Source organism: Epinephelus moara, chromosome 19, assembly GCF_006386435.1.
Source record: "Epinephelus moara isolate mb chromosome 19, YSFRI_EMoa_1.0, whole genome shotgun sequence".
NCBI lineage: Eukaryota > Metazoa > Chordata > Actinopteri > Perciformes > Serranidae > Epinephelus > Epinephelus moara.
Window position 1 is genome coordinate 37,534,503 of NC_065524.1, and position 14,669 is coordinate 37,549,171.

Consider the following 14,669-nt stretch of genomic DNA (forward strand, 5'->3'; position numbering starts at 1 on the left):
GCCACACCCATCTCAGCGCACCTCGGTCTGCCAAACTACCAAACTGAGCGCAACTCGGGTTGCGCTGCTCGAAACTAGCTCTGCGCAGGGTTCGCCACCCTGCGCCACCCTGTGCCGCGCCGGGAAACTAGAGCCCAGAGTCACCACTGCAGTTTTTAAACTACTCCTAATTATAGGCCCAAATAAAACCTCACATTTTTCACTTAAATCATTGGAAAGGATGTTCTTTAAACACTGAACACCTTCCCAGCCTTGAACAGTTGTTTGGATGACTTTGCTTAATTGCTATCTATCTAATGATGAACCATTCCAACCTCTGACTTCGTCTTTGACATGACTGCTTACAGAGTCAAGGAGAAGCAGCATTCAGTTTTTATCCACCAAATAGAGAACCTGAAGGTTTGCTTCAACTCTTAGCCAGCTCTTAGGTTTTATTCTATTTTGGTTTTTATTTTATCCTGTCTTGTACTTTCCCATTGAATCCTGTTTAAATGTGTCTTTTCATATTAACTTTTTTTATATTATCTCATGTTTCTTTTCTTATTGCCTTTTATGTGAAGCACTTTCAAAGAAACTTGCCTTGCCTTCATTCAACTACATGAATCCAAAATTATTATCACAGGGAACTGGTCAGACTAATGGGTTTGTAACTGTTTTCACCTTGAAACCACTAACATACATTTCATCCAAATGTTCAAAGATATCAAGTCAAAGATTAAACTGCTGAAATTCCACATGAACAGAAAGAGGGAGCTTTACTTCAGAATACTCTACACCCACCTCATATGCCTAAGAACAATGTCTCCATGCTTATTATTGCGGGAGCCAATCACTGAATAAATTCAGCGTGTATTTTCAGTCACGATTCATTAGTCGCGCTGCAACACATTTGTTAATCGCCTCACTATCACATAAAAGGCTGTTAGAAAAGCTTTATGTAAATGTCAGTCAGTACATTTCAGCACAGTGATCAAAAATGGCTTAATGGTTGTACAGACGTCCTCACAGTGTCGTTGCATCAGATGCAGCATTCATTTCCAATGAAATGCTGTTTTTTTGAGTTTTACCCCATCCTTAGCAGTTGTTGTGCATTTGGGTCAAACATATGGGATTATGCATCGTATTCATCAATATACACTCAAGCAGATATATTGAAATAGTCCATTTCATGCACTCGATTAGAGGTTCCATCACACTGTTACTTTTGTATCCCACGTTCTAAGTGATCTCCATAAGGCATCAGAGTTTGTCCCATATTATACTCAGGTGACGGCTCTACCTGGGGTTTTCCCATTGTTCAAGAACGCTAATAGTCTGAAAAATGTCCAATTGGACTGAAAGCTTATTTGTCTAACCACTGCTTACCCCTAATCAGATGGCCATTGCATCGAAAATACCAACACACTCTCACTCCAACCTCGTCACACACTGACGTTTGGTCATGGACTTTCCACATCCACATATGACGTCCAAGGTACCCTGGCTGTGTTGGTTGTTGACGTTCTTGGACACCGTGTCAACTTCAGCCTGTTACATGCATTGTCTTCTTTAAAAATGCACTTCTGTTTTCACAGGAAATTTAAGGTTTACATACAGTCTCTGTCAAAATAAAAGCACTATGTCAGTACAACACCACAAACTGACGTTTTTTTACCTTCAACAACAAAAGCACGTGGTTGGGTTTAGGAAAAAAAGAACAGGGTTTGGCTTTAGAATCTTATGGGACGTGAACACCGCTCTCTCTGGTGAAAGTCGGTGTTTGTTGGACCTATCCACTAAGTCAGACTTTCGCTGCCTTAACTTTCATCCTTGTCCCGCCATGTTTCCCCCTGCTGCCGCCGGGCGCCATTAAACTATAACAACAACCAGCTGCGTATCAAGCCAACGTTTAAAGCCTTTTAATGTTGGTTTCTGACGCTGCAAGTCACTGCCCAAACGCCGGATTTCGACGACTTCGTAGTGAGACCCTGCTCATAATACAAGCTCCCCTAAACAGAAGCAGATAGCTTATTCTTTTGCAGAATGACGTCATCTGACCTTCCCGGGTGCCCTTTTTTTGCTCCTACAATGACGAAGACATGACCCGCCCTACTCTGCCTCTGACTGGCTAGTACTGGTTTTCTTCATCGGTTTAGTTGGTTACGTTTAGGCGTGAGGACAGAGATTGGTTTGGGTTCAACCCAATCACCAAAAACAATGTTGGCATTGTATGTTTCTGCAAATCACATTTGACATATTATCATGTGGCTGATATGTTGAAATTCACTGTGGTCAAGGTGTGGTTAGGTTTAGGCATGAAAACCACTTGGTTATGGTTCAGAAAAGATCATGTTTTGGCTCAAAGATACTTAGTTTTGGAGGCTTGAAAAACCACAACATGTTGCTCAAAACACCCATGTTTGGTGACTTAAGAACCGCTGGAAACACAACGATGACAGACGGTTTTGTTGCTTATTGGTCTTGAACAGTGGTCTGGAGTTTGGCAGGCGTATGAGGTGACACACCGTCCACCATCCCCTCCACCTCTGGATGACAAAGTCGTCTTATATACTATGTCTCGCTGTAAATGTTAATATGATATGTATGAAATGTTGTACTAACAAAATGTTTTAAACCATCTACACAGACTTTGACATGCTTCTGACCAGAATTAAGATTTCCTTGTCTTTTCATCGTTTGATTTATTTAGGTTAGTTTGGTGAAATTTGATTTGAACCTACCTCAGATTTGTGAAATGTGCTGCTGTTTGGCAAATGTTTGTCATGTTCTGACAGTAAATAATAGTTTAAAGTACAATTAACCATCTGGTATTAAACCAGCCTTTAAACTTGAAAGAAGTAATGATTTGACATTTTTCTTGATAATTATTAATATCAGCTGACATGAACATTTCTACTGTGGTGACATTTTTAGCCATCTCGTCCAGGCCTAACTTGGGGTAATGTACAAAGTTACAGAGTACTGCAGGGAGCGATCAAACAGATGGGACAAAGCAACAGCTAACAACACCAGTCTGATACACACAGAGAGTTTCTCTGTTCCACCATTGTCTGTTTCTCAGTTAAACATTTACACAACACAATAGGCAGACTGAAACCAGCACACAGTAACTTCTATGTCAATATGTTCTGCTCTCAGTGAGGTGATATAATGATGTGTAAGATCAACAAAATGCCTTTAAGATGTCACGGCCCAGGATGCACCATCCACAGGAGGGAGAGATCTCTGGTGTACTATGAAATTCTGAAATTCTGAAAGAGAGCCTAACAGAAGGCTGGCTGCCTGAGGCAAACTGTGGGTGCCCTGCTTCATCACAACAAACAATTTATAACAGATCACACTGAGCTGCAGATGTATGATGTGCTGTTTGTTTTTGTGTCTAAAAAGCAGAACTATCCCGCTTTTCCTTATGCTGTCAGTCAGCTCTATCTGGAAGTTCACTATGTGAGTTATAAAGCTCTCCACTTGTCATTGCTCTCTCTCATACTTCTGACAAGCTGTAATTTAAAATAATGGAGTGAGAAAGTCACGTAGGTTGCCTTGTTTGAACTAAGACTCAGCACCGGTGTGCAGCTAGTCTGTCTCTGCTGCTTCTATATCTGTGTTTGTACATAGTTTCCTGTTAGGCTACAATATTATTTGGGTTACTTAATATTAATAATGAATTGCAATTTACCTGAAGCTTTTATAAAGTATAAAGTATAAAGTATAAAGCAGAACGAAACCAAATGTTATGATGCTTGTGGCTAATTCATCACAGCACATGTTGTTTTTATGTTCTGTTCGCTTCATGATTTCAATTCTGAGGCAGAAATCGGACACATTCAGAGCTCTTTAGACGCTGAATATGCTGTGAAAATCAAGTCATGCTGAACAAAGAAAAATTTCTGACCTCGGTTGGAAAAAACAACAAAAAACGTCATTTCAGTTTTTACCAGCTTGAATTGTTACGACACAAAGATCCGGAGAGATGGGACATTAACCCCCACTGTGCGTGTGTGTGTGTGAGTATATTTGTGTGACTATACAATGTTTGTGTATACATGTGTGTGTGTATGCGTGTTGTGTAAATAGACAAAGATCCCTGAGGACAAATGATGAGGAGATGATATCTTGTGAAGTGTGCCCTTTAAAAATAGCAGGGTCGCTGTCAACATTACTCTGGATGAGCCCTCTGTTTCCGTGTGTGTGTGTGTGTGTGTGTGTGTGTGTGTGTGTGTGTGTCTGCATGCCACCATGATCTATGTGTGCACTATTGTGTGTGCATATGTGTGAGTGTGAGTGTGAGTGTGTGTGGTCCTCCACTGTATTTGTCTGAGTATTCTGCGTGTGTGTAGACAAGTAACAGCTATTAGGATCTGTCATCATGCATGACTGAGCTCCTCATGACCTGTGTGCGTGTGTGTGTGTGTGCGCTTGCTAATAAACGTGTGTGTGTGTGTGTGCGCTTGCTAATAAACGTGTGTGTGTGTGTGTCTGCAGAGAGGTATGAGGTGCATTGAACCAGAGCTCCTCTGACTGATGTACGTGGTAATGTGGAATAAGGCCGCAGGGTGACACAGACAGAGAGTGAGGGAGATCGGGGGGTTGGGGGTTAATAAAAGAGAGAGACAATGAAACAGAGGAGCAGCATTTCGCTATTGCCACATTAAAATCTTCTTTCCTCTGAAACATACTGGTTTTACTAACATAATATTCAGACTGAAAATACATCTTTCTTCACAGGAAAAGCTTTAAGTGCAGTGTATTGTTCTTTTATGCCTTTCATGCCTTTATTTCAAGCCGACTTGACCACTGTAACGCACTTTTTGCTGGCCTCCCTAAAACACCACAGAAAGATTTCAGCTCATTCAAAACTCTGCAGCTTGGCTATCAACCAGAACCAAGAGGAGAGAGCACATCAGGCCAGTCTGAGGTGCTCTGCATTCACTTCCTGTTACATTTAGAATTTATTTTAAGCTCCTCCTCCTTGTATACAAAGCCCTAAATGGGCTTGTACCAAGCTACAATGCTAACTCCCTTGTTAAAGGGGAACTAATGTTTTTTCAACCTGGGCCCTATTTTCCGATCTGCTTTTGTCTAAATGAGTGATAGGATGTTCAAAATGTGACATTTCTCCAGTATGAAGCTAGGGCTGACCTGCCTGCAGCCCGTGAGCGCGCGCTATATTAAATAATAGGGCACTCAGACAGCGTCAAACAACGTCAAAATACGTCCACTAAAAGTGCATTTTTTTCACACAGATAGGCTCGGATTGTTAGTATAATTATCTGACAACATAACGGAAAGGAGAAATGAACGTCTGTGTTTACCTTTAGCTGGATTCAGACATGTTCCTCTGCCTGTTGCTGCTCCCTCTCTCTCCTCGTCCGCTCTTCAGTTTCAATGAGCTCTGCGTCCGTGTACGTCCGTGTACGTCCGTGTACTCCGTGTTCAAATAAATACGGGCGCTCATCAAATTCAAATGGCTCATCCAGATCCAGCTGGTCAAAATCAGGTAAAAATTCAGCCATGACTACTCCAAACAGAGTAACTCCTCGCGTTTGTAAGGTCACTCCAGCGCTAACTAACTTTCACTCTCTGAGTGAGTGTTTTGACTTGCCACAACAAACATGTCCGAATTTTTACCCAGCAGAACACTGCTGCTGGTTTATTGGAGGTCCCAAACAACAGCTGGAAAAAAGATTGGGCTTATAAGACTTACTGGATTGTATTAAATCATATACAGGACAACACACCCCAATAAACGCAGACCTGGTTTTCAGAAAATTTGCCTGTTTGCCTGTCTGTTTTAAAAAAAGAATTCACAACAAGGTGTCATGATAACGAAAAATAATAAAGAAAGGTTAAAGATTTCCACGTCAGGCCTTGTTTAAAAAAGATAAAGTGTTTCACAGCAGCTATTTTGACACACCACAGCAGACAAAATGCTCAGGTCTTATTAATAGCATTGACGATGGCTGCGTTTAATTTAGGCGATCCAGTTCCAGTGCTTTAGTATTATGCATGCTCGCAAATTACACCTGTGACATATAAAAATATCTGCAGTGAAAATGTGAGAAGAGGGTGTTGATTTCGAGGTTTGGAAACAAGCTAGTGATTATGTTTTCGGCCTGGAAAATGGTATCTGAAACATTTGACCTGATGGTGGCGGGAGAAGAAAAGTTAAGTTCAGGGATCAGCAAAATAATTACGTGTGTATGAAAAACACCACAAGCGTCAACCTCACGGTAGCACGAGGGGGACATCAGCGGATCACCAAAGTCAGCAAGCCTCATCCTCTGGGGATCATCAAAGTCTCTACAAAATTTCATTGCAATGCATTCAATCATTGTTGAGATATTTACATCTGAATCAAAGTGGTGGACCAACAGATCTATATTTGCCGCATGCATGGCTAAAAATCCAGCTGATGCAGATAAATACAGTCTAAAGGCAGTTTAAAGATTTGATTAGAAAGGAGTACAGTAGAACATTCAGGAGAAACACAGAGGTAAAGGAGTAAGGACAGAGTGAGCAGAGGAGGGAGGAAACTATCTGTGTGTTACTCATGCAGAGAGAGAATTCATATGCAACACTCCCATTAAAATCCAGAGATAACGACCTACAAATTTCTCCCAAACTGACTCTCCTCCCTGCTGCCTCATCTTGTTTCACTCCCCCATCTCTCCTTGTCTCTCCCACCTGTCTGTCTCTTATTGCTCCTGTCTTTCATCACTCCCTGCGCTCTGTGGCCGAAATCTATCAGAGGTTGAATCAATGACGAGATGTCTGAGGGTATCTCTGTGTGTCTCTGGGTGTGTGAGTGTGTCTGAGGTCTGAGTGAGAGGAAAATGTGTGTGTGTGCCTTTGCACATCGTGAAAAGAAATCTGTGCGTATGTGTATTCCTTCCTCATTATGGAGACATTTTGTGATTGTGTGGTTTAATGTGCTCTGCCGCGCTCTCATCTCAGTATTTCATATATCAAAAAGTGTGAAAAAAACACATTTACAAGTGTGTGTGTGGGTGTGAGTGTGTGTGCTTGTGTGTGTTTCTTTGAGGATGCTAACTAGTGGATGCTAAATAATGCAGCGTTCTGCCGAATGCCTCTCCTCCCCAACAACATCCCCATTAGTGATTCGGGGTTTGAAAATGTTAATGCTTTTAACACAGTCACTCCTCATTCACATCAAACCGGAGAAAAATAGCAGGACTGGAGAGGCTCGCACATTCAGCGTACACAAACATGGACACAGGCAGAACCACATAGACAAACCAAACCACAGTGCATACATACAGATAGACACAGACATGCAAAGATACTCACAGAAACTGACAGATACATGCTAACATATGAGCCACACACACAGCTGGAGAACAGAGAGGTTTAGAGGAATGGGGCTTTTGATCTTTTTTGATGCCATTTTTGCCAAAAAACACTGAACACGACCAGATTTTACTGGTTAAATAAATGTTACATAAAAATAAAATAAAAAGAAACTACTGCTGGCAATCAAAGAGGTTAGAAGAGCTGCACATGGGACCATTAACGTCTTCAGATTGCAGCTTAAGAAGCAGTTTGTCCTGAGCTGTGTAACTCTATTTGCAGGGGGAGGAAGTGGACGAGCATGTGCTTCCTCTGATACAGACAATGTCATCAGCCACTGCTCTTCAGCTGCCAGTGTGGAGGTTCCCCAAGAGGTAATGTGATCCGAAGGTCCCACTGACCTGTGGTAGGCAATCGAGCAGTGTCAGGGATGTACTATCGTAATCTTTTGAGTGTTCATACCTGGTGACGTGTGTTTCTATCAGCAGGAGTCTCACCAACTGCGTTATGATCTGTGTGTGCACACCACAAGATTTCTCCACCGAGCCCTCGCCGACAGAGCCCCAGATAACGCAGTGACGCCACATTGTAAAGACATGGATATTCTTCCCAGTGCTGAATCAGATCTGCCTCCAGGGCCTGGGTCCAAACACAACGTGCTCCCCGTGATCCTGTGGACGCCGCCATTGTTGTTGTTGCTTGCCAGCCGGCTTGTCAGTGTTGCCAGATCTTGGGAGAGAAACAAGCAACCAGGGCTATGGAAACAAGCCCAAAAGAAGCGACTATCATGCGTTTAAATAACTTATTAGACGGATATATATAGAGAAAGGCGACGTTTAGAGAGCAAGCCCAAATAAGCAACTCCACTTTAGAAACAAGCCCAAAGTCGCAGCTAATAAGCGGACCTGGCAACCCCGCGGCTTGTCCTCCTCACATTTCCTCCGTCCTCCTGCGTGCTGACGTGGGACGTATCCCGCCTCTCATTGGCTGATGCTCTTTGTCAGTCGTGTCAGACTTCTCCAGTTTTCTAGCATGCCAGATATCCACTCCCAGTCACAGACGAAGGGGCGACTTGCTCGTAGGCTTGTTCACACACGAGGACTCGTCATGCCAGACTATCTGCCGACTCACCTCCGACCCAAGGTGGCTCTCAAGATCCTCTGCGACGTCAAAATCACGGTGAAAATCGTGTAATGTGAACTAGGCTTAAGCCAAAGGGCAGAAGGAGGATGAAGAGGGAGCTGCCAGAAATGTGTAGGAGGAACTGTGATGCTACCAATTGGACCAATAGCTGCTTATGTTGCAGGCTACAGGGTAAGAGTAACGACACACTTTTGGACTGTGACCCACCAGTTGGGCAACAACGCTTTAGCGGCAGTGTGAGATGGGCAGAGGTATCTTTAGCAAATCTAGGCAACTACCTCCATATAAATTGTTAGAAAATCCGCGTAGGTTGGGAGGGAGGGTAGGTGGACTGGTCAAACAAACTCTGGACTTTTACCAAGGAGACTTCTGTTCATTTCCTGTGTGAAACCAAAAGTCAATTGAGTTATTTTAAAAACAGTGTAGTGTGTTTGTATGTGTAGCATGCTTTGCTAGTGACATATGCTGCATGACATTACATCATGTTAGTAACAAAAGTAGTTATTTTAAGCCAAATCATGATGTTTTTTTCTAAACCTAACCATGTGCTTTTGTTGCCTAAACTTAACAAAGTAAACCTGAAAACAAAGGTTTTCTTTGATCTATGTTCGGACTTTATTTTGAAAAGACGCAACGTCTGTAAACAACCCAGTCTTACTCCGAAGTCGTCGAAATCCGACGCTTGGTCAGTGTCGGACACCGACGAAAAAAGCTGCCCTTTCATATCGGCATAATACACAGCCAGGCACCGTTATTGTTTAACAGCATCCATCAGCGTCAGTAGGAAACGTGACAGGATAACAATGAAAGTTAAGGCAGTGGAAGTCCAAGTTAGGCAGGCAGGAGGGGTGGTGGATGGGTCCAACAACCACTGACTTTCACCTGGGAGGCCGGTGTTTGCTTCCTGTAAGACTGTAAAGCCAAACCCTGTTTTTTTTTCCTAAACCTAACCACATGTGTGTGTTGGCTAAACATAACCACGTGCATTTGTTGTTGAAGGAAAAAAAAAACATGAATTCCTGTGAAAACAGAAGTGTATTTTGAAAACAGACAATGCATGTAACAGGCTGAAGTTGACACGGCGTCCAAGAACATCAACAACCAACACACCCAGGGTACCTTGCACGTCGTATGTGGACGTGAAAAGTCCATGACCAAAGGCTAATATGTGACGAGGTCGGAGTGAGAATGTGTTGATGTAACAAGCATAAATTGACTGTGAGTGGCAAAAACTGAAGCTGACTTGGTACCTATGTGTTATATTTTAAAGGGTAGGGCTAGTGACCAAATGTCTGTATTTGACAAGTTAAGAGTGAGAACATGTTGTGCTAATTTATCCAAGTGTCCAATTACAGCAATGCAACAAAAACATGGCCTAAGGACCATTTTCCCTTCAGACCTCCACCATTAAAGAGCACAGCTGCAACGACTAATCAATCAACGGCAACTGATTTGATAATTAAATAAACAGTTCAAGTGATTTTTTAAGAAAGAAAGAAAGTCAAAATTCTCTGATTACAGCTTCACTTATTGACATTTTCCCCATTTTATAGACCAAATAACTGATAACTGATGGATTACTGGTCAATGAAATGCAGTTGCAGCCCTATAAATGAGACATCTGTAAAACATTTGTTATGTGAGCTTTATTAATCCTGGAATTAATGTTTGACAAAGAAGAAAAGCTATTTTTTATTTATTCATTTGGCAACATCTCCAGCAGGCCACAAAGATATGATGCAAACCAGGAGGAGAACTTTGCCCTTTTTGGCATATGTAAGGTAGGATTGATTTTCAGTGGAATTAATGGCTGCCGTGGATTCCAGTATCTGCTCCTGTAATACTTCCAGTGAACTTTGTAAAGGTTTTCTTAATAAAAATGTTGTCTGTGTAACAGGAAACCTGGTCATAGAAATTCGGTCATAGATTTCGAAAGCACATTTCAAAATACATTGTTTTTATCTAGCGTACAGATGTTTGAAAAATTCCTTCCATGGCACTTGCAGCATGTTGCAGCTGCACCAGTGAGCAGCGCAACACTTTCAACACTTTGTTTACAGGCAAAGGGAGTGATGCTTGACTCCTAAAATGAGGCAATAGAAAACCAACTCACACTGCAGCACGGAACATTAAAATGCAAAACCGTGAAACTGGCATGCGTTTTATTCCCCCTTGTTTGAATTTTGGGCAGCGCTCAGCAAACAAGGTGAAAAGAATGAGCTCCCGATTTTAAATAAAGAAAAAAAAAGAGTGGCAGAGAAAGACTTTATCTTTTCAAATGACTGAATTCAAATGAACTCACAGTGCAACAGAAAATGTGTTCAGTTTAAAGCGCCTGAGGCAGAAAGGGAGAAATAAACATGCTCTGCACGCTTCCTTTTGTTATTCCTCCCTCTCTTTTGGTTTGAAAATGGAGCATCTTTAGAGGAATTCTTCATCTGTGTGACATTTCAGATTTATGGAGAAAACAATATATATGAAGTGTGCTTTCATTGTGTCAGATATGCTCTTTTATTATTTAACATCCACACTATAGTTGAAACACAATGATTGCTTTGTCTTATTTTACATTCATGGATGCTCTGTGTGTGTGTGTGTGTGTGTTCCCTTCTCTTCTACCTCACTGTTTAACTTGTGTTTTTTACGTATTTATTCTCTTTTTAATCATCTGTCCACAGGCGCAGGGATGTTTTCACTATCTAGGAACCATGTTGGGATCACTGCGTGTCCCTCTGGATTAAAAAAATGTGTTAAAAAAATGTAAATGATTTCACTTCCAAGGTCACCATACTGTGAGATTTCCTTTGACACCCAGTTATGCAGCTGTGATACGGAGAGCATCAAGGTTAAACTGTTTTGATGTTTTCAGTAGGTGATCTCCCCTCTCTCCGTCTCTCTGATGATGCAACCTCTCCTCACTCCTTGCCAAATGGTGCTAACTAGTGCCCAGACTCCAGGACCGTCTCCCGCGTGCCTTTTTTTTTTCTTGTTTTTTCTTCTTTATTGGTGTTTTTTTCCTCCCTCCCTGCGTGAGATTCAAATGCCCTCCCTAGAAGCATGCGGAGCGCCGAGCGGGCCAAACAAATCTGACTGAGTTGTTTATCACAAGCGCTTGAATGTCAACTTGGCAAAACCTGCAGCTATAGCTGTTGTGTGGAGAGGAATGAGAGTAATTACACAGACTGACAGACATAAACACACACAAAAAGCTTGCAAGAGATGCAACGGTGCAATCAGAGACACAAACACACACACGCACAGTGTTTTTTTATGATAAATAGACCGAGGCGATGCTTTCATGTCGTCTCTTAGTTTACTGTATGATGGAGCCATTAATTCTCTCTCTACCTTTCTCTCCCTTTCTTCACCTCTTTCTTGCAATCTCTTGTCTCCTTCTCCTTCTCTCTCTCTTCCCACCTATTTCCACCTCACTCTCGTTCCCCCCTTTCCCTATTTTTCTCACTTTCTGGTTCAATGATTGGAGACTTCAAATTGCCACTGAATTTCATCATAAAACCCCACTCTGCTCTTACTGCCCTTGTTGCCTCCTGCCAAACACACAAAGATATGCTAGCACACACGCAGGCTCATGCTAACATGCCACCAGAGCCGCATTATTCAGTCAACAAATTCATGTCACAGAAAAAGAGGGGGGCTCTGAAAGAGAAACAACAGAAAGAAAATTAGGAGATCCTTGTTTGCAAAGAGCGAAAAAATATTTATTGAAGCGTCTGATGCACAGAAATCAACAAAAGCACACAGAGCAGAGGAGGGAGATAAGAATGACTGGAACATAACATGCAAATAGGCAGGCAGTGTGTTTCGAGCTCAGTGCTCTCCCTCCGGCTGCAACTAACCACTTTTCACACAAACATGCATATATTCAGCCAAATTGACATGCAGGTACAATCACCAAATACTCCTGGATGGTCCTCGGGGTTTCACAAATTTTAAAAAATATCACAGCCATTCAGTGTTTTTTTCAGCAGCCGAGTGCAGGGAAAGAAATCGATTTCATTGTAACACAAATCTGTCTGTTTAGTCTCTAATTCTGACACAATTTCAGTTGATGTGTTCGCCAGATCTGATCAGCTGGCAGGTCTTTCCAGTCAAAATTCCTTGTGATGCGTGTCACGCCTCCAAAGGTGGGTTGTTTAAACAGAAGAGGATCTGAGCTACAGAGAGCATCCATATCTGCCATGGCTTAATGAGACACAATGACTTCTCAAAAACGACTCTGTTGTTGTCATGCAGACGGTAATCTGGATCCCTGGTCAGATCAATGCAGGGGACAATATTCACCTTGGGGCATGAATATTTGATAACGCAGTGGATGAAATGAAAAAATGTTTTATTTTTTTATAGGAATTTCAGACAGTTATACAGGTACCTGTGCCACGGGCCGCTGCCAAATTCTAACACGAGCATACATCATAGTGACTGTTATTTAATGAGCTGCAGCAGTACTCTTGGAATGAAGTAATATTATGATGAAAGCCTTTTTTTTGAGGGGGGCAAGTATCTAATTTGTATTTTTCTGAATTTGTCTGAATCAGAATGAGAATGATCTCTGCTGGAAATTGAGACATGTTACAGTTACTCTTGTATATGGGCACAGAGAAATTATAACAGAAATTAAATGAGTGTTATGCAAGAAAAACAACATGCTACAATAAACACTGCTCAGTAAAATGAAGGGAACACTCAATGGTCACGGTCTAACAGGAAGTCAGTTAAACTTCAGGGACATCAATGTGTCCATTCAGGAAGCACATGTGATTGTGAATCAGTTTCAGCTGCTTTGGTGCAAATCAAAGTGACAACAGGTGCAATGGAGAGGCAAAAGCAAGACAACCCCCAAAAAGGGAATGGTTTTACATGTGGTGTCCACAGACAGTTGCTCTCTCCTTATCCTTCCTGACTGATTCTTCTCTAGTTTGGTCTTCTGCTAGTGTCCTTGGCACTACTGGTAGCATGAGGCCGTACCTGCAGCCCAATCAGGTTGATACCAGATACCAGGAGACCGGCCGTTACACCAGGAGAGCTGGACAAAGGGCATCAACCCAGCAGCAGGACCGCTATCTGCTCCTTTGTGTGAGGAGGAACAGGAGGAGCACTGCCAGAGCCCTACAACATGACCTCCAGCAGGCTACTGGTGTGCATGTTTCTGACCACACTGTCAGAAACAGACTCCATGAGGGTGGCATGAGGGCCCCACGTCCTCTAGTGGGACCTGTGCTCACATCAGCAGCTCCATCATTCACCAGAGAACACCAGAACTGGCAAATCTGCCAATCTTCAGAGCGATTGTCGGTCCTTACGCTGGTGAGGAGGGCCCTGGGTTCCTCCTGGTGCAGGACAATGCCCGGCCTCATGTGGGAGAGTGTGTACACAATTCTAAGATGACAAAGGCATTGATGCCATTGACTGGCCCTCTTGTTCCCTTGACCTAAATCCAACTGAGCACCTATGGGACAATATGTATTGGTGCATCCGACGCTGCCAAGTACCACCACAGACTGTCCAGGAGCTCACTGATGTCCTGATTTGTGCTGTTTACAGCTGTTGCACTCAATCAAATTTAGGAAGAACAAAGGCCGAGTTTTAGTTTTCTGACAAAACCTGCTGCCTGCAGGTTTATCCAACCATTTTATGTAGTCGCTTTCAGTGAATGGATTTATCGCTTCCTGCCCTCCATCTGAATTTTGCACATCGTAATAGTCTAGGAATATGAGATATCACATGTGTGCAAATGTGATGTTTTGACCCAGTGGTAGCAGCACAAACCGAAAGCTCAGTGTCCCAAAATTGAAATTGAAATTGTCTATGAACAATAATTATCCCCAGCAGATTTCATATAAGTGAGGTTGAGATTTTGAGGTACAAAGGTGACAAAAACAACTTGAAAACGCAGCCGAAGCCTTTGGTCACTCAGATTCACTTTGATGTTGCGACTGAGGTCACTTCATTGTTGCACTGTGCACCAAAGGAAATGTGTCACAGACCTGAACACTGCTTGAGTTCATTGTTGTGGCATTTACCGTCACACTGGTCAGCTGGCCGTCTTTAACATGACGTTAGATTCACACTGAAGGAACTGAGAAGCACATTAAACGTTGCTACCATAAAAGGATTTCCTCCCTGCTCACATCTGGAAAACCACTGCGATAGAGTGATGTGTGTGTGTGTGAGAGAGAAACACTTGATCCCATCTAGCC